Below are 25,353 nucleotides of genomic sequence, written 5' to 3'. Positions count from 1 at the left end.
ACCCACTTGCAGACATAGCTACCCACTTGAGGGGGTATGCATGGCCCCCTCATCCCAAATCCTGGTATGCATGGCATCCCTCATCCCAATCCTGGCATGCATGGCACCCAATACCTCATCCTGGTATGCATGGCTCCCTCATCCCCAATCCTGGTACATATGGCCCCCTCAGCCTTATCCTGGTATGCATGGACCCCTCACCCCTATCCTTGTATGCATGGCACTCCTCATCCCCCTATCCTGGTATGCATGGCACCCCATCTCTCATTCTGGTATGCATGGTACCCCTCATCCCTATCCTGGTATGCATGGTACCGCATCTCTCATCCCTATCTTGGTATGTATGGTACCCCTCATCCTGGTACGCATTGTACCCCTCATCCCTATCCTGGAATGCATGATACCCAATCCATCATCCCTATCTTGGTATGTATGGTACCACATCATCACTATCCTGGTATGCATGGCCCCTCATGTGTATCCTGGTATGCATGCTCCCTCATCCCTATCATGGTATGCATGGTACCCCTTCATCCCTATCCTGGTATGTATGGTACCCCTTCATCCCTATCCTGGTATGCATGGTACCCCTCATCCCTATCCTGGTATGCATGGCACCCCTCATCCCCAATCCTGGTATGCATGGCACCCCTCATCCCCAATCCTGGTATGCATGGCACCCCTCATCAACAATCCTGGTATGCATGGCACCCCTCATCCCCAATCCTGGTATGCATGGCACCCCTCATCCCCAATCCTGGTATGCATGGCCCCCTCATCCCCAATCCTGGTATGCATGGCACCCTTCATCCCCAATCCTGGTATGCATGGCCACCTCATCCCCAATCCTGGTATGCATTGCACCCCTCATCCCAAATCTGGTATGCATGGCACCCCTCATATCAATCCAGGTATGCGTGGCTCCCTCATCCCCAATACTGGTATGTATGACCCCCTCAGCCTTATGCTGGTATGCATGGCACCCCTCATCCCCATCCTGGAATGCTTGGCACCCCTCATCCCCCAATCCTGGTATGCATGGCACCCCATCCCTCATCCTGGTATATATGGTACCCCTCATCCCTATCCTGGTATGTATGGTACCTTCATACCCAATCCTGGTATGTATGGTACCCCTCATCCCTATCCTGGTATGTATGGTACCCCTCATCCCTATCCTGGTATGTATGGTACCCCTTATCCCTATCCTGGTATGCATGGCACCCCTCATCCCTATCCTGGTATGCATGGTACCCCCTCATCCATATCCTGGTATGCATGGCCCCTCATCCGTATCTTGGTATACATGGTACCCCCTCATCCCTATCCTGGTATGCATGGTGCCACCTCATCCCTATCCTGGTATGAAAGGTACCCCATCCCTCATCCTGGTATGCATGGTATCCCCTCATCCCTAGACTGATATGTATGGTACCCCTCATCCATTTCCTGGTATGCATGGCCCCTCATCCGTATCCTGGTATGCATGGTACCCCATCCCTCATCCTGGTATGCATGGCACCCCTCATATCAATCCAGGTATGCATGGCACCCCTCATCCCCATCCTGGAATGCTTGGCACCCCTCATCCCCCAATCCTGGTATGCATGGCACCCCATCCCTCATCCTGGTATATATGGTACCCCTCATCCCTATCCTGGTATGTATGGTACCTTCATACCCAATCCTGGTATGTATGGTACCCCTCATCCCTATCCTGGTATGTATGGTACCCCTCATCCCTATCCTGGTATGTATGGTACCCCTTATCCCTATCCTGGTATGCATGGCACCCCTCATCCCTATCCTGGTATGCATGGTACCCCCTCATCCATATCCTGGTATGCATGGCCCCTCATCCGTATCTTGGTATACATGGTACCCCCTCATCCCTATCCTGGTATGCATGGTGCCACCTCATCCCTATCCTGGTATGAAAGGTACCCCATCCCTCATCCTGGTATGCATGGTATCCCCTCATCCCTAGACTGATATGTATGGTACCCCTCATCCATTTCCTGGTATGCATGGCCCCTCATCCGTATCCTGGTATGCATGGTACCCCATCCCTCATCCTGGTATGCATGGTACCCCCTCATCCATATCCTGGTATGCATGGTTCCCCTCATTCCTATTCTGGTATGCTTGGTACCCCTCATCCCCATCCTGGAATGCATGGCACCCCTCATCCCCGAATCCTGGTATGCATGTCATCCCATCCCTCATCCTGGTATGTATGGTACCCCTCATCCCTATCCTGGTATATATGGTACCTTCATCCCCAATCCTGGTATGTATGGTACCCCTCATCCCTATTCTAGTATGTGTGGTACCCCTCATCCCCAATCATGGTGTGCATGGCACCCCTCATCCCCAATCCTGGCATGTATGGCACCCCTCACCCCAATCCTGGTATGCATGGCACCCCTCATCCCCAATCCTGGTATGCATGGCACCCCTCATCCTTATCCTGGCATGCATGACACGCCTCATCCCAATCCTGGTATGCATGACACCCCTCATCCCAATCCTGGTATGCATGGCACCTCTCATTCCCCAATCCTGGTATTCATGGCACCCCTCATCCCCAATCCTGGTATGTACAGTACCCCTTATCCCTATCCTGGTATGTACGGTACCCCTTATCCCTATCCTGGTATGCATGGCACCCCTCATCCCTATCCTAGTATGCATGGCACCCCTCATCCCTATCCTGGTATGCATGGCACCCCTCATCCCTATCCTGGTATGCATGGTACCCCTCATCCTTATCCTGGTATGCATGGTACCCCTCATCCTTATCCTGGTATGCATGGTACCTCCTCATCCATATCCTGGTATGCATGGCACCCCTCATCCCTATCCTGGTATGCATGGCACCCCTCATCCCTATCCTGGTATGCATGGCACCCCTCATCCCTATCCTGGTATGCATGGTACCCCTCATCCTTATCCTGGTATGCATGGTACCTCCTCATTCCTCATCCATATCCTGGTATGCATGGTGCCGCCTCATCCCTATCCTGGTATGAATGGTACCCCATCCCTCATCCTGGTATGCATGGTACCCCATCATCCCTATCCTGGTATGTATGGTACCCCTCATCCGTATCCTGGTGTGCATGGCCCCTCATCCGTATCCTGGTATGCATGGTACCCCCTCATCCCTATCCTGGTATGCATGGTACCCCTGATCCCTATTCTGGTATGCATGGTACCCCTGATCCCCAATCTTGGTATGCATGGTACCCCACATCCCTATCCTGTTATGCATGCCACCTCCTCATCCCTATCCTGGTATGCATGGTACCCCATCCCTCATCCTGGTATGCATGGCACCCCTCATCCCTATCACGCTGCATACACACAAAAAAATAAACACTTATACTCACCTTTCTTCCCTGTGCTGCAGCGCCGCGTCCCTTTCTGCCAGAGGAGGAGTGTGGTGTCGAAATACGCCCGTGCCCATACCGCGCTGTCCGGCGCCATTTTGCTGAAGACATATTGCAAACGTGTCTACAGTAAAATGGCGCCGGATAGCGCGCTATGCGCATGCGCCGATTCCGATGCCACACTCCTGCCCCGGTCTCCGGCCAGAACAGAGGCGCTGCGGCAACACTCCTCTTGGTCAAGCAAGTATGTAAGTATGACGCTGGAGATCACGGTATACTTTCAGTGCCTACGCACACCGCGATCTCCGGCGCCAAACACTCCTCTTACCTGTAACGGCTCGATGCGTTCTTCTGTCGCAGGTGCGTCGCTCTTGTGCAGTCTATAAAGGCTTCGGACAGAGGGACGCATCTACGATTATAATATACAGTGGTGGCCAAAAGTATTGGCACCCCTGCAATTCTGTCAGATAATACTCAGTTTCTTCCTGAAAATGATTGCAATCACAAATTCTTTGGTATTATTATCTTCATTTAATTTGTATTCAATGAAAAAACACAAAAAGAATTGTCCTAAAGCCAAATTGGATATAATTCCGCACCAAACCTAAAAAAGGGGGTGGACAAAAGTATTGGCACTGTTTGAAAAATCATGTGATGCTTCTCTAATTCGTGTAATTAACAGCACCTGTAACTTACCTGTGGCACCTAACAGGTGTTGGCAATAACTAAATCACACTTGCAGCCAGTTAACATGGATTAAAGTTGACTCAACCTCTGTCCTGTGTCCTTGTGTGTACCACATTGAGCATAGAGAAAAGAAAGACCAAAGAACTGTCTGAGGACTTGAGAAACCAAATTGTGAGGAATGAGGAATCATGAGCAATCTTAAGGCTACAAGTCCATCTCCAAAGACCTGAATGTTCCTGTGTCTTCCGTGCGCAGTGTCATCAAGAAGTTTAAAGCCCATGGCACTGTGGCTAACCTCCCTAGCTGTGGATGGAAAAGAAAAATTGACGAGAGATTTCAACGCAAGATTGTGCGGATGGTGGATAAAGAACCTCGACTAACATCCAAACAAGTTCAAGCTGCCATGCAGTCCGAGGGTACAACAGTGTCAACCCGTACTATCCGTCGGCGTCTGAATGAAAAGGGACTGTATGGTAGGATACCCAGGAAGACCCCACTTCTTACCCCGAGACCTAAAAAAGCCAGGCTGGAGTTTGCCAAAACTTACCTGAGAAAGCCTAAAACGTTTTTGAAGAATGTTCTCTGGTCAGATGAGACAAAAGTAGAGCTTTTTGGGAAAAAGTATCAACATAGAGTGTACAGGGAAAAAAAAGAGGCATTCAAAGAAAAGAACACGATCCCTACAGTCAAACATGGCGGAGGTTCCCTGATGTTTTGGGGTTGCTTTGCTGCCTCTGGCACTGGACTGCTTGACCGTGTGCATGGCATTATGAAGTCTGAAGACTACTAACAAATTTTGCAGCATAATGTAGGGCCCAGTGTGAGAAAGCTGGGTCTCCCTCAGAGGTCATGGGTCTTCCAGTAGGAGAATGACCCAAAACACACTTCCAAAAGCACTATAAAATGGTTTGAGAGAAAGCACTGGAGACTTCTAAGGTGGCCAGCAATGAGTCTAGACCTGAATCCCATAGAACACCTGTTGAGAGATCTCAAAATGGCAGTTTGGAGAAGGCACCCTTCAAATATCAGGGACCTGGAGCAGTTTGCCAAAGAAGAATGGTCTACAATTCCAGCAGAGCATTGTAAGAAACTCATTGATGGTTACCAGAAGCGGTTGTTCGCAGTTATTTTGGCTAAAGGTTGTGCAACCAAGTATTAGGCTGAGGGTGCCAATACTTTTGTCTGGCCCATTTTTGGAGTTTTGTGTGAAATGATCAATGATTTGATTTTTGCTTCATTTTCTTTTGTGTTTTTTCCTTGCAAGCAAATTAAATGAAGATAATAATACCAAAGAATTTGTGATTGCAATCATTTTCAGGAAGAAACTGAGTATTATCTGACAGAATTGCAGGGGTGCCAATACTTTTGGCCACCACTGTAGATTATTTCTCTGTTGTACTGGCTACAGTAACTATAAATATGCTGTATTTTTTCTTCTTGGCAGAGAAATTATCACAGCCCCGTTCCTATTAACCCTGCTGTACTTTAAGGGGCAATTTGACCCCAAAAAAAGATTGTGAAGCTGCAGATTGTTTATTATGAGCAACTGCAAATTGTGTTTAGGTATTTTTTTTGGGATAGGTGGTGCTGTTATTATGAGTGTTGTTTTTTTATTTTTTTTTTTAACTCTTTTGTATGAAATAATAATTTTTAGATATGTACTGTTCGGGTCAGTGGAGTATGGTCCATAGTGGCAGACTATGCTACCACTATAGGGTCCGTGAAGCAGGGGGACTGGGGAGACAGGAGACAGAAGGTACCACTTCTGCAAAAGTTGTGTGTCCTGCTGCGTCAGAGCAGGAGAGGAGGCTCCACCCACCAGCTCTGGGCTCCAGCAGAGCAGAGACTGAGGTAGCTTCCAGTATGGCCACTGCTCTCCCTGCCCCCCTCCCCTGCTCTGTGTATTAGTGCTCCACTCTCCCTGCCCCCCTGCTCTGTGTATTACTGGTCCGCTCTACCTGCCCCCTGCTCTGTATATTACTTCTACGCTCTCCCTGCCCCCTGCTCTGTATATTACTTCTACGCTCTCCCTGCCCCCTGCTCTGTATATTACTTCTACGCTCTCCCTGCCCCCAGCTCTGTATATTTTTGCTCTGCTCTCCCTGCCCCCCTGCTCTGTATATTTTTGCTCTGCTCTCCCTGCCCCCCTGCTCTGTGTATTACTGTTCCGCTCTCCCTGCCTCCCTGCTCTGTGTATTACTGCTCTGCTCTCCCTGCCTCCCCTGTTCTGTATATTACTTCTATGCTCTCCCTGCCCTATGCTCTGTATATTATTTCTACGCTCTCCCTGCCCCCTGCTCTGTGTATTTCTGCTCTGCTCTCCCTGTCCCCCTCCCCTGCCCTGTGTATTTGTGCCCCGCTATCCCTGCTCTGTATATTACTGCCCCGCTCGCCCTGCCCCCTGCTCTGTGTATTACTGCTCAGCTCTCCCTGCCCTCCTGTATTACTGCTCCGCTCTCCCTGCCCCCCTGCTCTGTGTATTACTACTCCACTCTCCCTGCCCCCCCTGCTCTGTGTATTACTGGTCTGCTCTCCCTGCCCCCCCCCCCTGCTCTTTATATTACTGCTCTGCTCTCCCTGCCCCCCCCCCTGCTCTTTATGTAACTGCTCCGCTCTCCCTGCCTCCCTGCTCTGTGCATTACTGCTCTGCTCTCCCTGCTCTGTATATTACTTCTACACTCTCCCTGCCCCCCGCTCTGTATATATTTTTCTCTGCTCTCCCTGCCCCCCTGCTCTGTATATTAGTGCTCCGCTCTCCCTGCCCCCCTGCTCTGTGTATTTCTGCTCTGCTCTCCCTGTCCCCCTCCCCTGCCCTGGGTATTACTGCTCTGCTCTCCCTGCCCTCCTGTATTACTGCTCTGCTCTCCCTGCCTCCCCTGCTCTGTATATTACTTCTACACTCTCCCTGCCCCCCGCTCTGTATATATTTTTCTCTGCTCTCCCTGCCCCCCTGCTCTGTATATTTTTGCTCTGCTCTCCCTGCCTCCCTGCTCTGTATATTAGTGCTCCGCTCTCCCTGCCCCCCTGCTCTGTATATTAGTGCTCCGCTCTCCCTGCCCCCCTGCTCTGTGTATTTCTGCTCTGCTCTCCCTGTCCCCCTCCCCTGCCCTGGGTATTACTGCTCTGCTCTCCCTGCCCTCCTGTATTACTGCTCTGCTCTCCCTGCCTCCCCTGCTCTGTATATTACTTCTACACTCTCCCTGCCCCCCGCTCTGTATATATTTTTCTCTGCTCTCCCTGCCCCCCTGCTCTGTATATTTTTGCTCTGCTCTCCCTGCCTCCCTGCTCTGTATATTAGTGCTCCGCTCTCCCTGCCCCCCTGCTCTGTGTATTTCTGCTCTCCCTGTCCCCCTCCCCTGCCCTGTGTATTAGTGATCTGCTATCCCTGCCCCCCTGCTCTGTGTATTACTGCTCCGCTCTCCCTGCCCTCCTGTATTACTGCTCTGCTCTCACCGCCCCCCTCCCATGCTCTGTGTATTACTGCCCCGCTCTCCCTGCCCTGTGTATTACTGCTCCGCTCTCCCTGCCCCCTGCTCTGTGTATTACTACCCCCCTCCCCTGCCCCCCTGCTCTGTGTATTACTACCCCCCTCCCCTGCCCCCCTGCTCTGTGTATTACTGCTCCGCTCTCCCTGCCCCCCTGCTCTGTGTATTACTGCTCCGCTCTCCCTGCGCTCCTGTATTACTGCTCTGCTCTCCCTGCTCTGTGCATTACTGCTCTGCTCTCCCTGCCTCCCCTGCTCTGTATATTACTTCTACACTCTCCCTGCCCCCCGCTCTGTATATTTTTGCTCTGCTGTCCCTGCCCCCCTGCTCTGTGTATTACTGTTCCACTCTCCCTGCCCCCCTGCTCTGTGTATTACTGCTCTGCTCTCCCTGCCCTCCTGTATTACTGCTCTGCTCTCCCTGCCCCCCTGCTCTGTGTATTACTGCTCTGCTCTCCCTGCCCTCCTGTATTACTGCTCTGCTCTCCCTGCCTCCCCTGCTCTGTATATTACTTCTACGCTCTCCCTGCCCCCTGCTCTGTATATTACTTCTACGCTCTCCCTGCCCCCCGCTCTGTATATTTTTGCTCTGCTCTCCCTGCCCCCCTGCTCTGTGTATTACTGTTCCGCTCTCCCTGCCCCCCTGCTCTGTGTATTACTGCTCTGCTCTCCCTGCCTCCCCTGTTCTGTATATTACTTCTATGCTCTCCCTGCCCTATGCTCTGTATATTATTTCTACGCTCTCCCTGCCCCCTGCTCTGTGTATTTCTGCTCTGCTCTCCCTGTCCCCCTCCCCTGCCCTGTGTATTAGTGCCCCGCTATCCCTGCCCCCCTGCTCTGTATATTACTGCCCCGCTCGCCCTGCACCCTGCTCTGTGTATTACTGCTCCACTCTCCCTGCCCCCCTGCTCTGTGTATTACTGCTCAGCTCTCCCTGACCTCCTGTATTACTGCTCCGCTCTCCCTGCCCCTCTGCTCTGTGTATTACTACTCCACTCTCCCTGCCCCCCCTGCTCTGTGTATTACTGGTCTGCTCTCCCTGCCCCCCCCTGCTCTTTATGTAACTGCTCCGCTCTCCCTGCCTCCCTGCTCTGTGCATTACTGCTCTGCTCTCCCTGCATCCCCTACTCTGTATATTACTTCTACACTCTCCCTGCCCCCCGCTCTGTATATATTTTTCTCTGCTCTCCCTGCCCCCCTGCTCTGTATATTTTTGCTCTGCTCTCCCTGCCTCCCTACTCTGTATATTAGTGCTCCGCTCTCCCTGCCCCCCTGCTCTGTGTATTTCTGCTCTGCTCTCCCTGTCCCCCTCCCCTGCCCTGTGTATTAGTGATCTGCTATCCCTGCCCTCCTGTATTACTGCTCTGCTCTCCCTGCCCTCCTGTATTACTGCTCTGCTCTCCCTGCCCCCCTGCTCTGTGTATTACTGCTCTGCTCTCCCTGCCCTCCTGTATTACTGCTCTGCTCTCCCTGCCTCCCCTGCTCTGTATATTACTTCTACGCTCTCCCTGCCCCCCGCTCTGTATATTTTTGCTCTGCTCTCCCTGCCCCCCTGCTCTGTGTATTACTGTTCCACTCTCCCTGCCCCCCTGCTGTGTGTATTACTGCTCCACTCTCCCTGCCCCCTGCTTTGTGTATTAGTGCTCTGCTCTCCCTGCCCCCCTGCTCTGTGTATTAGTGCTCTGCTTTCCCTTCCCCCTGCTCTGTGTATTACTGCTCCACTCTCCCTGCCCTCCTGTATTACTGCTCTGCTGTCCCTGCCCACCTGATCTGTGTATTACTGCCCTGCTCTTCCTGCCCACCCTGCTCTGTGTATTACTGCTCCGCTCTCCCTGCCCCCTGCTCTGTATATTACTTCTATGCTCTCCCTGCCCCCCTGCTCTGTATATTAGTGCTCTGCTCTTCCTGCCCCCCTGCTCGGTGTATTACTGCTCCGCTTTCCCTGCCCCCCTGCTCTGTGTATTTCCGCTCTGCTCTCCCTGTCCCCCTCCCCTGCCCTGTGTATTACAGCTCCACTCTCCCTGTCCCCTTGCTCTGTATTACTGCTCCACTCTCCCTGCCCTCCTGTTTTACTGCTCTGCTCTCCCTGCCCCCCTGCTCTGTGTATTACTGCTCCACTCTCCCTACCCTCCTGTATTACTGCTCTGCTCTCCCTGCCCCCCTGCTCTGTGTATTACTGCTCCGCTCTCCCTGCCCCCTGCTCTGTATATTACTTCTGCGCTCTCCCTGCCCCCCACTCAGTATATTTTTGCTCTGCTCTCCCTGCCCCCTGCTCTGTATATTAGTGCTCTGCTCTCCCTGCCCCCATGCTCTGTGCATTACTGCTCCGCCCTCCTGCTCTGTGTATTGCCGCTCTGCTCTCCCTGTCCCCATCCCCAGCCCTGTGTATTACTGCTCCACTCTCCCTGCCCCCCTGCTTTGTGTATTAGTGCTCCGCTCTCCCTGCCCCCTGCTCTGTGTATTACTGCTCCGCTCTCCCTGCCCTCCTGAATTACTGCTCCGCTCTCCCTGCCCCCTGTTCTCTATATTACTTCTACGCTCTCCCTGCCCCCTGCTCTGTATATTAGTGCTCTGCTCTCCCTGCCCTCCTGTATTACTGCTCTGCTCTCCCTGCCCCCCTGCTCTGTGTATTACTGCTCCGCTCTCCCTGCCCTCCTGAATTACTGCTCCGCTCTCCCTGCCCCCTGTTCTCTATATTACTTCTACGCTCTCCCTGCCCCCTGCTCTGTATATTAGTGCTCTGCTCTCCCTGCCCTCCTGTATTACTGCTCTGCTCTCCCTGCCCCCCTGCTCTGTGTATTACTGCTCCACTCTCCCTGCCCTCCTGTTTTACTGCTCTGCTCTCCCTGCCTCCCCTGCTCTGTATATTACTTCTACGCTCTCCCTGCCCCCTGCTCTGTATATTACTTCTACGCTCTCCCTGCCCCCCGCTCTGTATATTTTTGCTCTGCTCTCCCTGCCCCCCTGCTCTGTGTATTACTGTTCCGCTCTCCCTGCCCCCCTGCTCTGTGTATTACTGCTCTGCTCTCCCTGCCTCCCCTGTTCTGTATATTACTTCTATGCTCTCCCTGCCCTATGCTCTGTATATTATTTCTACGCTCTCCCTGCCCCCTGCTCTGTGTATTTCTGCTCTGCTCTCCCTGTCCCCCTCCCCTGCCCTGTGTATTAGTGCCCCGCTATCCCTGCCCCCCTGCTCTGTATATTACTGCCCCGCTCGCCCTGCACCCTGCTCTGTGTATTACTGCTCCACTCTCCCTGCCCCCCTGCTCTGTGTATTACTGCTCAGCTCTCCCTGACCTCCTGTATTACTGCTCCGCTCTCCCTGCCCCTCTGCTCTGTGTATTACTACTCCACTCTCCCTGCCCCCCCTGCTCTGTGTATTACTGGTCTGCTCTCCCTGCCCCCCCCTGCTCTTTATGTAACTGCTCCGCTCTCCCTGCCTCCCTGCTCTGTGCATTACTGCTCTGCTCTCCCTGCATCCCCTACTCTGTATATTACTTCTACACTCTCCCTGCCCCCCGCTCTGTATATATTTTTCTCTGCTCTCCCTGCCCCCCTGCTCTGTATATTTTTGCTCTGCTCTCCCTGCCTCCCTACTCTGTATATTAGTGCTCCGCTCTCCCTGCCCCCCTGCTCTGTGTATTTCTGCTCTGCTCTCCCTGTCCCCCTCCCCTGCCCTGTGTATTAGTGATCTGCTATCCCTGCCCTCCTGTATTACTGCTCTGCTCTCCCTGCCCTCCTGTATTACTGCTCTGCTCTCCCTGCCCCCCTGCTCTGTGTATTACTGCTCTGCTCTCCCTGCCCTCCTGTATTACTGCTCTGCTCTCCCTGCCTCCCCTGCTCTGTATATTACTTCTACGCTCTCCCTGCCCCCCGCTCTGTATATTTTTGCTCTGCTCTCCCTGCCCCCCTGCTCTGTGTATTACTGTTCCACTCTCCCTGCCCCCCTGCTGTGTGTATTACTGCTCCACTCTCCCTGCCCCCTGCTTTGTGTATTAGTGCTCTGCTCTCCCTGCCCCCCTGCTCTGTGTATTAGTGCTCTGCTTTCCCTTCCCCCTGCTCTGTGTATTACTGCTCCACTCTCCCTGCCCTCCTGTATTACTGCTCTGCTGTCCCTGCCCACCTGATCTGTGTATTACTGCCCTGCTCTTCCTGCCCACCCTGCTCTGTGTATTACTGCTCCGCTCTCCCTGCCCCCTGCTCTGTATATTACTTCTATGCTCTCCCTGCCCCCCTGCTCTGTATATTAGTGCTCTGCTCTTCCTGCCCCCCTGCTCGGTGTATTACTGCTCCGCTTTCCCTGCCCCCCTGCTCTGTGTATTTCCGCTCTGCTCTCCCTGTCCCCCTCCCCTGCCCTGTGTATTACAGCTCCACTCTCCCTGTCCCCTTGCTCTGTATTACTGCTCCACTCTCCCTGCCCTCCTGTTTTACTGCTCTGCTCTCCCTGCCCCCCTGCTCTGTGTATTACTGCTCCACTCTCCCTACCCTCCTGTATTACTGCTCTGCTCTCCCTGCCCCCCTGCTCTGTGTATTACTGCTCCGCTCTCCCTGCCCCCTGCTCTGTATATTACTTCTGCGCTCTCCCTGCCCCCCACTCAGTATATTTTTGCTCTGCTCTCCCTGCCCCCTGCTCTGTATATTAGTGCTCTGCTCTCCCTGCCCCCATGCTCTGTGCATTACTGCTCCGCCCTCCTGCTCTGTGTATTGCCGCTCTGCTCTCCCTGTCCCCATCCCCAGCCCTGTGTATTACTGCTCCACTCTCCCTGCCCCCCTGCTTTGTGTATTAGTGCTCCGCTCTCCCTGCCCCCTGCTCTGTGTATTACTGCTCCGCTCTCCCTGCCCTCCTGAATTACTGCTCCGCTCTCCCTGCCCCCTGTTCTCTATATTACTTCTACGCTCTCCCTGCCCCCTGCTCTGTATATTAGTGCTCTGCTCTCCCTGCCCTCCTGTATTACTGCTCTGCTCTCCCTGCCCCCCTGCTCTGTGTATTACTGCTCCGCTCTCCCTGCCCTCCTGAATTACTGCTCCGCTCTCCCTGCCCCCTGTTCTCTATATTACTTCTACGCTCTCCCTGCCCCCTGCTCTGTATATTAGTGCTCTGCTCTCCCTGCCCTCCTGTATTACTGCTCTGCTCTCCCTGCCCCCCTGCTCTGTGTATTACTGCTCCACTCTCCCTGCCCTCCTGTATTACTGCTCTGCTCTCCCTGCCCCCCTGCTCTGTGTATTACTGCTCCGCTCTCCCTGCCCTCCTGAATTACTGCTCCGCTCTCCCTGCCCCCTGTTCTCTATATTACTTCTACGCTCTCCCTGCCCCCTGCTCTGTATATTAGTGCTCTGCTCTCCCTGCCCTCCTGTATTACTGCTCTGCTCTCCCTGCCCCCCTGCTCTGTGTATTACTGCTCCACTCTCCCTGCCCTCCTGTTTTACTGCTCTGCTCTCCCTGCCCCCCTGCTCTGTGTTTTACTGCCCTGCTCTCCCTGCCCACCCTGCTCTGTGTATTACTGCTCCGCTCTCCCTGCCCCCTGCTCTGTATATTACTTCTACGCTCTCCCTGCCCCCCACTCTGTATATTTTTGCTCTGCTCTCCCTGCCCCCTGCTCTGTATATTAGTGCTCTGCTCTCCCTGCCCCCATGCTCTGTGTATTACAGCTCCGCCCTCCCTGCCCCCTGCTTTGTGTATTTCCGCTCTGCTCTCCCTGTCCCCATCCCCTCCCCTGTGCATTACTGCTCCACTCTCCCTGCCCCCCTGCTTTGTGTATTAGTGCTCCGCTCTCCCTGCCCCTTGCTCTGTGTATTACTGCTCCGCTCTCCCTGCCCTCCTGAATTACTGCTCCGCTCTCCCTGCCCCCTGCTCTGTGTATTACTGCTCCGCTCTCCCTGCCCCCCTGCTCTGTGTATTACTGCTCCGCTCTCCCTGTCCCCCCGCTTTGTGTATTACTGCTCCGCTCTCCCTGCTGTGTATTACTGCTCTGCTCTCCCTGCCCCCCTGCTCTGTGTATTACTGCTCCGCTCTCCCTGCCCCCTCCCTTGCTCTGTATATTACTGCTCCCCTCTCCCTGCCCCCTGCTCTGTATATTACTTCTACGCTCTCTCTGCCCCCTGCTCTGTATATTAGTGCTCTGCTCTCCCTGCCCCCCTGCTGTGTGTATTACTGCTCCGCCCTCCCTGCCCCCTGCTCTGTGTATTATTGCTCCGCCCTCCCTGCCCCCTGCTCTGTGTATTACTGCTCCACTCTCCCTGCCCCTTGCTCTGTATATTAGTGCTCTGCTCTCCCTGCCCCCCTGCTCTGTGTATTACTGCCCCGCTCGCCCTGCCCCCTGCTCTGTGTATTACTGCTCCACTCTCCCTGCCCCCCTGCTTTGTGTATTAGTGCTCCGCTCTCCCTGCCCCCTGCTCTGTGTATTACTGCTCCGGTCATCCTGCCCCCTGCTCTGTGTATTACTGCTCCGCTCTCCCTGCCCTCCTGTGTTACTGCCCTGCTCTCCCTGCCCCCCTGCTCTGTGTATTACTGCTCCGCTCTCCCTGCCCCCTGTTCTGTATATTAGTGCTCTGCTTTCCCTGCCCCCTGCTCTGTGTATTACTGCTCTACTCTCCCCCTCCTGTGCTGCAATTACATCAAGAGAGATCTGCTGTCGGGCCCCAGGAGGAGGGGAGACTGCACCACAGAGAAAATGTATAGTCTTCAGAGAAAAGAAGCTGCTGCTGGCGAGTAAGTCCATGTGTAATGTGTGGATATATATAGATATAGATATAGATATATATATATATATATATATATATATATATATATGTCTAATATGTTTTTATAGAGGTGTGAAATATGTTATGTCTATGTGACGCACCCCCTGGGCCATGGGGTACTCGGTAGCCGGGCCAGTCGATGCTGGGGGATGTCACGGTGGCATTGACCCGGTCCGTGACCCAGGGCGGTCAATTAAAAGAGGAAAGTAAAAGAAAAGGGGAATAAAGTTTTTATAGATAATGTTCGTGATGCCACCTGTGGTATGCGGCTATATGGGGCCACCGCTGCGGTGCAGATCCTCTGGAGCTGATGGTGACGCAGCAGAGTTGGTACAGCTCTCCACAGGCAGAGCTTAGCTCCAGGGCCGTGTATGATAATTTTATGAGGTAGATGTTGCTAGTGCTGTGTAGTGCAGGGCTCGTGATGGCGCAGCAATTATTCCAGGACACAGTGGGGTGCAGTCTTCAAGGTTTACTCACAGTTGTTCAAGACTCCAGGTTACCAGGGCCAGTGTGTAACCTCCCACGTTGTCCTGTGTTCACCAGGGAAGGGGTTCAGCAACTCTCAAGTCTCACAGGAGTACTTAAACGAGACCCCGTTCTATGTTCCTTCAACGGTTGTCTTCCCTACGCTGGCTCTTGCCCTCCTGCCCTGCGCCTCACAATCAGTGTCCCAAGCCTGTAGCCTCTGGTCTTGTCGGGCGATGTGCAGTTGACGCACCCCCTGGGCCGTGGGGTACTCGGTAGCCGAGTCGGTCGATGCTGCGGGATGTCACGGTGGCAGTAACCCAGTCCGTGACCCAGGGCGGTCAATTAAAGGGGAAAAGTAAAAGGGAATAAAGTTTTTAGAGTTAATGTTCGTGACGACACCTGTAGTATGCGCTATATGGGTCCGCTGCTGCAGTGCAGATCCTCTGGAGCTGGTAGTGATGCAGCAGAGTTGGTTCAGCTCTCCAAAGGCAGAGCTTAGCCCCAGGGCAGGATATAGTGATGCTATGAGGTAGATGTTGCTGGTGCGGTGTAGTGAAGGTGATGGCGCCTGATAGTTCTAGGACACAGTGGGGTGCAGTCTTCAGATTTTACTCACAGTTGTTCAAGACTCCAGGTTACCAGCGCCAGTGTGTAACCTCTCACGTCATCCTGCATTCACCAAGGAAGGGGTTCAATAATCTCTCAAGTATCTCAGGAGTACTTAAACGAAACCCCATTCTATGTGCCTTCCTCAGTCGTCTTCCTGCACTGGCTCTCACCCTCCTGCCCTGCGCCTCACAATCAGTGTCACAAGCCGGTAACCTCGGATCTTGTCGGGCGACCTGCAGTCCCCTGGACCCTATGCAGCCACCTTTTCGGCGATATAATTGTGGTAGTTGGCAGCTGCACCTTGAAAGTACAGTAGCCTCCGGTTATCTACCTGAGCCTTGTTGCTCTCCACTAGTTAGGGGCCGGTCCCCTCTGCCGCCTGATCCCTCCACGTCCTTGTAGATTCGGGCACACGGGTGGCTTCCGCACTCGCCATGCCCCTGGGATCCCCTCTGTCTCTGGAGCCTTCCCTCTGTTCCCATACTCTCTTCTCAGTATTTCCTCCTGGGCCTCTCAGACTAGGCCCTGCTCATTTCTCCACCCCTCCTGAGCAGAGCTCCTCCAGAGCTCCTGCTCCCAACTCTCTCTCCTCTGACTGATCTCTCTCCTCAGACTGACCTGCTTCTAGATAGTTCCCTTCCTTCTTACACTCTGTCAGTGCTCCCCTGTACTACTTTCTCCAGCCACACCCACTACATGGTTCCCCCTCTCTCAGTTCACCCCCTTCCAACCAGGGACAGGGCTCAGCACTGTAAGCATGCATCTTGCCCCGCCTGCTGGTCTGGAATGGTGTAGTGTTGGATGCAGGTGGGTGGGTCCCGGGTAGTACCCCATCCTTACCTGAGAGTGGGATACCACACCTCCGGGTGTGATGCAGTACCTCTGTGGCGACTGAACCCGCAGGGGCGCCACACAGTCTCCTGGACCCTATGCAGCCACCTTTTCAGCGATGTAATTGTAGCTGTTGGCTGCAGCACCTTGAAAATGCAGCAGCCTCCGGTTATCTAGCTGAGCCTGATTATTCTCCACTAGTTTAGAGGCCGATCCCCTCTGCAGCCTGATCCCTCCACCTACGTGTAGATTCGGGCGCACAGGTGGCTTCCTGCACTAACCGTGACCCTGGGATCCCCTCTGATTCTGAAGCCTTCCCTCTGCTCCCGTCCTCTCTCGCAGTCTTTCCTCCTAGGCCTCTCAGACTGGGCCCTGCTTCTTTCTCCACTCCTCCTGAGCAGAGCTCCTCCAGAGCTCCTGCACCCGACTCTCTCTCTTCTCACTGAACTTTCTCCCTCTCTAGAACCTTCCACCCTCTCTTTTATACTCCTACCCTGAAGATCTCCCTGGATCTGTTCCTCCACCCACACCCACTACATTGTTCCACCCTCCAGCTAGGGACCAGGGACTGTGCTCTTCCTTAGGAGCAATCTCTCCCTTCCCCACTTCGGTGGAGTGTGTTGGATGCGGGTGTGTGGGTCCCGGGTAGTACTCCATCCTTACCAGAGAGTGGGGTACCACACCTCTGGGTGAGATGCAGTACCTCTGTGGCGACTGAACCCGCAGGGGAGGCGCCACATATGTATTTATGAAGAAATGTGATGCATGTACAGTACAGACCAAAAGTTTGGACACACCTTCTCATTTAATGATTTTTCTGTATTTTCATGACTATGAAAATTGTACATTCACACTGAAGGCAACAAAACTATGAATTAACACATGTGGAATTATATACTTAACAAAAAATTGTGAAACATGAAAATATGTCTTATATTCTAGGTTCTTCAAAGTAGCCACCTTTTGCTTTGATGACTGCTTTGCACACTCTTGGCATTCTCTTGATGAGCTTCAAAAGGTAGTCACCGGAAATGGTCTTCCAACAATCTTGAAGGAGTTCCCAGAGATGTTTAGCACTTGTTGGCCCTTTTGCCTTCACTCTGAGGTCCAGCTCACTCCAAACCATCTCGATTGGGTTCAGGTCTGGTGACTGTGGAGGCCAGGTCATCTGGCGTAGCACCCCATCACTCTCCTCCTTGGTCAAATAGCCCTTACACAGCCTGGAGGTGTGTTTGGGGTCATTGTCCTGTTGAAAAATAAATGATGGTCCAACTAAACGCAAACCGGATGGAATAGCATGCCGCTGCAAGATGCTGTGGTAGCCATGCTGGTTCAGTATGCCTTCAATTTTGAATAAATCCCCAACAGTGTCACCATCAAAGCTCCCCCACACCATCACAACTCCTCCTCCATGCTTCACAGTGGGAACCAGGCATGTAGAGTCCATCCGTTCACCTTTTCTGCGTCGCACAAAAACACGGTGGTTGGAACCAAAGATCTCAAATTTGGACTCATCAGACCAAAGCACAGATTACCACTGGTCTAATGTCCATTCCTTGTGTTCTTTAGCCAAAACAAGTCTCTTCTGCTTGTTGCCTGTCCTTAGAAGTGGTTTCCTAGCAGCTATTTTACCATGAAGGCCTGATGCACAAAGTCTCCTCTTAACAGTTGTTGAAGAGATGTGTCTGCTGCGGTCCTCGTGTGAGCCAGTTTCTTTGTAGCGCTTGATGGTTTTTGCAACTGCACTTGGGGACGCTTTCAAAGTTTTCCCAATTTTTCGCACTGACTGACCTTCATTTCTTAAAGTAATGATGGCCACTCGTTTTTCGTTACTTAGCTGCTTTTTTCTTGCCATAATACAAATTCTAACAGTCTTTTCAGTAGGACTATCAGCTGTGTATCCACCTGACTTCTGCACAACACAACTGATGGTCCCAACCCCATTTATAAGGCAAGAAATCCCACTTATTAAACCTGACAGGGCACACCTGTGAAGTGAAAACCATTTCCGGTGACTACCTCTTGAAGCTCATCAAGAGAATGCCAAGAGTGTGCAAAGCAGTCATTAAAGCAAAAGGTGGCTACTTTGAAGAACCTAGAATATAAGACATATTTTCAGTTGTTTCACACTTTTTTGTTAAGTATATAATTCCACATGTGTAAATTCATAGTTTTGATGCCTTCAGTGTGAATGTACAATTTTCATAGAAATGAAAATACAGAAAAATCTTTAAATGAGAAGGTGTGTCCAAACTTTTGGTCTGTACTGTATATTTAGCTGAGGTACATCAATGTAGTCTCATGTGTTCATATGTGGCATTTCAACTCGATTACAAGTTTGAGAAAGTCCATGTCTGGTGGGGCTGAAGTGCCAAGTGTGAACATATAGGCGAATAAATACATTTAAATGGGTTGTCCACTACTAGGACAACCCATTCTTGAACTATATGTTTGGCCCCGGCAAAATAAAAAAAGCTTATACTCACCTCCCATGCCGGCACAGTTCCCGCAGTGTCACCACTCGGGGTCCCGGGGCTTCCGTGCAGTTGTTGTGACACTTGAGCCTGGCGGCCAATCAGCGTTGGCGTCACTGTCCCCGCCTTTGGACAAATTGAATATGAAGAGGAAGTCAGGGCTGCAGCTGATCTCTGACTTCCTCTTCATGTTCAATTCGACAGGAGGAGGGGACAGTGACGCCAGCGCTGATTGGCCGCCAGGAGAGCGAGTACTGACACTGTGCGAACGGCAACAGCACGGGAGGTGACTATAAGCTTTATTATTTTATTGGGGCCATAAATTTAGTTCAAGAAGGGGATGTCCAAGTAGTGGACAACCCCTTTAATGATGTCTGTGGTGTTAATGAGGTTGTCCACTACTATACAGAATGCCCGTATCGATGCAAACAGTGGAAATAAGTTTTTTTGTTGTGATTATTGCCTGTGCGAGGCGCTATCGCTGGCCGCTCACAGACATCACGTGACCCCCGGCTCTGGCATCTGGCACAGCCCAGCATCCACTGCATGCTTTCCCAATGGATGCGGGAGAGGGAAAGTGCGTGGTGGATGCTGGGTGTGACACGTGGGGAAACCCCGCCCACAGCCCATCAATCAGCGGGGTGCACGTCACTGGGTCACGCTCGACTGCAGCCGTAACTTGATGTTACATCAGCGGATGTCAGAGCCGGTGATGCCTGTGAGCGGCCAGCAATAGCGCCTCTCACAGGCAACAATCATAACAGATGGTAATTCCAAAAAAACGTATTTCCACCGTTTGAATCGATATGGGCATTCTGTGTAGTAATGGACAACCTCTTTAATGATGGCTGTGGTATTTCCCCTGTCCCTGTTATGTACCCATCTGTGATTTAGATCGCTGCCTAAAGTGAATCTGACAGATCATACTCTGTCCACAGGCATCGGCTGGATGATCGCAGCCAAAAATGTTTTACTCTGAAATGCGGCAGAGTTTCAGATAAAAACCTACTTTAAAAGCCGCCGTGGACCGAGTCGCATGGTGGACTAGTTGGACAGATGTTACCCGGTGACTTCTCTCACCCGCTGCTAGTGACTGACAGGTCTCTCTCTAATCACGCATGCAGTAATAATGTAGACTTGTCAGTCACTGGCAGAGGGTGGGAAGAAGCCGCCGGGTCACGTCTGTAAGATTTATCCACTGTACAGCTCTGTCCCCAACAGCTTTTAAAGTACATTCTTCTCTGAGAGGCCGCAGAGTTTCACAATCAGACATACCTGGCTGAGATCATACAGAAGGTGCCTGATACTTGCTGCCCTGGATGATCAATATCAGCTGTCAGGTTCCCTTTAAAGGAGTTTTCCAAAATAATGAAAGTGCTGCACACTGGCAGTAATACATGTACATTAATAATATTATCTGGTAAAAGGTTCTCATGGGTGGGTTAGATCTTGTGAAAATAAAAAACAACAAAATTAATCTTACTTATCTGCAGTCACTCTCCTGGATCCGGTGTAGAATGATCTGCGATCTACACCAGCAGCTATAATGTCACCATTCTACCAGACACAGGACCACTGCAGCTAGTGATAGGCTGCAGCAGTCAGGTAACTTGAACTGTATGCATCACAAGCTGCAGCAGTCGTGTGCAGGAGGGGGACAGCAGCTGAGTATGATTTCTTTTGTTATTTTTACAGAATTTGGCCTCCAGGTAATGAGCACCTTTTGCCTGGACAACCCCTTTAATAAATGTATAGATACTTGTCCTCCTAACTCTTGGCTGCTTTAGTGTCACATTCCCTGATGATTCTGTTTACAGACGTCTCAGCCCAGATGCCCCATGTGACGTCTCCAGCCAATCACTGGCCTCATGGTCTTGAGCCGTATACCACTGACAAGCTGTAAAAGACACTTAGGCTGTGTGCCCACGTAGCGTTTTACAAGCGTATTTGATGCGGAATTTCCGCAGCGGAAACGCTTGTAAAACGCTTGGTAATCCGCACCCCATTGTCCCCAATGAAAATCCGCAAGTTCTATGCCCATGCTGCGGATTTTTCCGCAGCGTTTTTGATGCGCACAAAAATCCGCAGCATGTCCATTAATTTTGCGGAATTGCCTTTTCAATGCAATAAAAAACGCAAGGCAATTCCGCATGTCGAAAACGCGCGATAAACGCTTGCGAAATTCCACATGCGTTTTTCCGGGAGAGGACTTGCGGAAATGAAGCAGAAATTTTCTGCTTCATTTCCGCAACGTGGGCACATAGCCTTAGTGTACCCAGGTTGCGCTATCTGCAGGCCATGTAAGTAGAAGCATCGGAGACACAGCACTGGACATCTGTAAATTATAAGGAGTGTATATATTCCTGTCTGTGTGCATCATTTTCATTATTTTGGACAACCCCATTATAGTTTTTTTTGTATACAATGCACTTTTAGAGCTAGAAGACACAATTTTTAGTCAGAAAAAAATCTTGTTTAAAAGTGTGCATGCCCACATCAGGAATAGCAGTAATTTGGAGATTGCAGCCTTCTCCACAGGCAGGAAAATTGTCCTCTGCAAACAGATAATTCTCTAATAACGAGCCGCTATTAGGCTATGTGCCCACGATGCAGAAATGCTCCGGATTTTTCCTGAGCATTTCTGCATCTCCCTGGCAGAAAAAACACATGCGGATTGTACATGCAGATTGTACATGCGGATTGTACATGCGGATTGTACACGCGGATTGTACACGCGGATTGTACACGCGGATTGTACACGCGGATTGTACACGCGGATTGTACACGCGGATTGTACATGCGGATTGTACATGCGGATTGTACATGCGTATGTGAAGCGTTCTTCACTTGCATTTCCGCATGCGGGTTGTCAAGCGCTTTCCAAGCGATTTTAGCATCACTTGGAAAGTGCTCGTCAACTTGGTCACACTATATAAATCCATGCAAAAGGCATGGATTTATATAGTGTGACCGTAAAAGAATGGTAAAAAATAAAATAAATCAATCTATACTTACCTTCCGATGGCCCCCGCTGTCTTGCTTCGCTCGGTGCTGACTGCCGGCAGATCGCGGTACACTGAAGGACCTGCCGACGTCAGCATCGCGTGACCCGTCTCATGACTATGACATCAGCGTAGGTCCTTCAGTCCATCGCGATTTGCCGGCAAAGGAGGAGGAGCGCACCGCGGGCCGCCAGAAGGTAAGTATCATATTTCTTTTTTATTGTATTCTTTTTTTCACAGGTTCTATGGTACCTGGGTCCGGAGGAGAGTCTCCTCTCCTCCAGACCCGGGTACCATCGGCACATTGGAACGCATGGAATGCGCATCTACATATACAGCGATGCGTAATCCATGCAGTCTAATGCAAGTCAATGGCAGCAAAAACGCAGCGCTTCCGCAAAATAATTGGTAGTGCTGCGTTTTTTTCCGCAATGATAATCCGCAGCGGAAATTTTCGCAGCATCTGCACAGCACATGCAGATTATCATTGGGGAACATGGCAGGCCTTCTATCATGCGTTTTTTAAGCGTTTCTGCAGCGTTTTTGCCGCTGCGGAAACGCTTAAAAAACACATCGTGGGCACACAGCCTTAGAGAAGTTTGGGATAAATGCATAGAGATTCTTCCAAAATTATACAATACTGGTGAAAATGACATTGTGGATGAACAACTTGTGGCATTTCGAGGTAGGTGCCCGTTCAAACAATACATACTGAGTAAGCCAGCAAAGTACAGCATCAAGATATGGACACTTTGTGACAGCAGCAGTTCATACGCTCTAAACGCTCAGGTATACACAGGAATAAAAGCCTGAAGAAACACCTGTAAAGAATCCGGGTCGTTTCAGATTTGATGTATGGACTAAGAGGATAAAATGTGACAACTTTTTTACATCACACCAACTGGGGCAGCTGTTGCTAAAACGAAAACTTACAATGCAGGGCACTATAAGAGAAAGCAAGCCTAAACTGCCACATGGTATCCTTGGTAAAAGAGATCTGCATAGTTCAACATTTTACTTTTCTGGAGATAGGACAGTGGTTTCTTACATTCCCCCAAAAAAAACAGGCCATTCGGATAAATACGATGCTCCATGACAATGCAGTAACTAGTCGAGTTGACAAAGCCGCAGATGATATTAGATTATAATTCCACCAAAAGGGGCAGTTAATACACTAGAACAAATAATAGCTATGTACACAAGCAGACACAAAACCAATCAGTGGCCATTGGTTTAATTTTATAACATTCTTGATGTATCTACTAATGCATTTGTTTAATGGCGTGAAATAAACCCTATAGGAACGCCAATGAACTGCATAAATGAAGACTCTTTCTGGGAGAATTAGGAAAGTCCCTTGCTATGCCATTTTTTTAGCAAGAAAAGTAATACCACAAAGTGAAGGAGCAGCAGGTATAGTAAACTGTATCCAGCAGCATGCTCAACAAAGCGAACTCATGGCCTCTACCAGCACCGGAAAAAGACTAAAAAAGAAAAATGCAGCATTTGTCCATCTTCGTGTGATAAAATAAATATTACATGTTCTAGTTGTAGTAAATATTTATGTAAAGCACATGTGAGTGATTTCTGTGCAGAATGTAAGAATGCCTGAATATAGAAATAAGTGAACCTGTACAATCCTTTGCGTTATTTCCTTTAAAAAACTGAAGTTTTGATTTTTATTTTTCATTTGTTTTTGACCAGCCATGTTCACATACAGTTAAATAATGCAACTGGTATTCAAATAATCCGCTTAGAGTAGCTAAATGTCAAATTAACAAACTATAATAGTTTGGGTCATATTGACCAGAACAGTACTAGTGTATAGCAAATACGAACAGAACAGCAGGGTTAACAAAGAAGGCTTTCAAGTAAAAAATATAGGCAAAGAATCAAAAGGGGTTGGTTATACAACGTAAACAAATTTAAAAAAATCGGCCAAAGTTGTAAAATAACAAAATCAAAACTTTTCACATATTCTGTCCCTCCCAAGCGCAAATACTCCACACTACAGTGTTACCAGTGTTATACCCAATGGTTGCAATGTGGTAAACTTTCTCTCTCGCTTGGCGCCATTCCAGAGCAATGCAGATAGCACTGCCACACGGGAATCAGTTCTGATGAAGGTTTGCTAAAACCGAAATGTTAACAACCAAATGGATTGCCAATAAAATTTTGTTTCACTTACTGCAATTTTGAGTGCTAGGTTTCTACATTTACTTGACTACGGGTTGGAACCCTACTTGGGCACCTCATCTTCTTACCAGGAGTGCCATATATCTTCCTTATTACATCAATCTACTTGACCTGCCCAGGTACTCTCTTGACCATGGGCACATGCCCAATGTTTGGTGCCTCCAGGAGCCTGTAATTATTGCTTGACACAGTTGAGTCCTTTACCTTGGCAGCTTTATCCCCTAATGAGTCCCACAAAGGGATGAAACGAGTTAGGGGGTGGTCATCCTATCATGACATCGCTGTTCCCACTCCTAGCATGGGATGAAGACTGGCATTTTACATGCTCTCATCCTTTATGAAATCAGAGGACTGGTGTCAGATACCTGTGAACGTTGCTTGGCCTGCATTTGGGCGAGACAATTCCATTTACCTATTTGACTACATTGGCTTATATATGATTTGATATGTTTTGATAAGTTTTGGTCTTATTGCACCCAATTGGCTATATATTGAGTGTCAGTGGGATTAGGCATATACACAATCCCCATAAAACTCTTTTTCAGCAACAAACATTTACACCAGCCAACCTGTGTTGCTAGGCAGGTTTGTCTTGGCCTATATTTTTGTGTCTTTTATGTGTCATTTTATATTTTACATTTTAATGATATATGAAATGTTAAGTTTTAAAATCCCTATTTTTGCTTAAACTACAATATATATCCTGTTGGATTGATATCCTTTCTGGATTTGTTTTCCTTAGTGAAAATTGAATACATTATTGCTGAATTTCTAAAAAGGATACATTTCTGTATACGCACTGTCCTTCAGAATATCTTTGAAGTAACATTATGTTTAATCTGCAAAAGTTTATTTGTGGCGTTGAAGTTTGCTACAGAGAAAGAATGCAATATCCAACTCACATAGACAAGGTTTGCGACACCCCCACCCTCCCCCATGGCAGTATGCCCACTCTATGTTAATTAGAAGCTTGAAATGTAATCCTATAACACGTTTGTTTGAAATGAATATTCAACTACGTAGAGGATTGAATTATTAACTAATCAGTAGTAAGATGTTAATTTAAACCAATAAAATGCTTTAGTTTTTTTGTATCTTATTTCTTTGCTACGACAAAAAAATTACTGTATAATGGCAGACACTACACTAAATAAGGAAAGTGCCTATGACTGCGGTGCCCCTCCCCACGCCGTGGCGATTGGTGGTCCCCTCCGCTGCCCCTTACTGACCAGAGAGAAATAGGAAGTCCCCGAAGGGACCAATAAAGTGAAAGACGGCTGTCACAAGCCGTCTCATAGGTATATAAACATGGAGATGTCCCAACCTCCTTCCTTTTCCCCCTGTGGTCCTGGCATCGATTGTTGTGGATTCTTTGGAAGTGCTGCTGTGACTATGGAGAACCCAGGTCAGCTACTGGAGGCCCTGCAGGCTGAGTTAGCACAGGGGGGTGAGCGTTGGCTGCAAGC

The 25,353-nt window shown here is 50.2% G+C and overlaps 1 pseudogene; it reads left to right on the top strand.

Annotated features, from left to right (window-relative positions):
- LOC141271675 (uncharacterized) overlaps positions 1 to 25,353 on the top strand; it is a 65,962-nt pseudogene that overhangs the window by 30,211 nt on the left and 10,398 nt on the right.

This window comes from Phyllobates terribilis, unplaced genomic scaffold (assembly GCF_046119375.1).
Source record: "Phyllobates terribilis strain yellow unplaced genomic scaffold, ASM4611937v1 Scaffold_5__5_contigs__length_657084704, whole genome shotgun sequence".
In the NCBI taxonomy this organism is placed as follows: domain Eukaryota; kingdom Metazoa; phylum Chordata; class Amphibia; order Anura; family Dendrobatidae; genus Phyllobates; species Phyllobates terribilis.
This window is presented reverse-complemented; position numbering and strand designations above follow the sequence as displayed.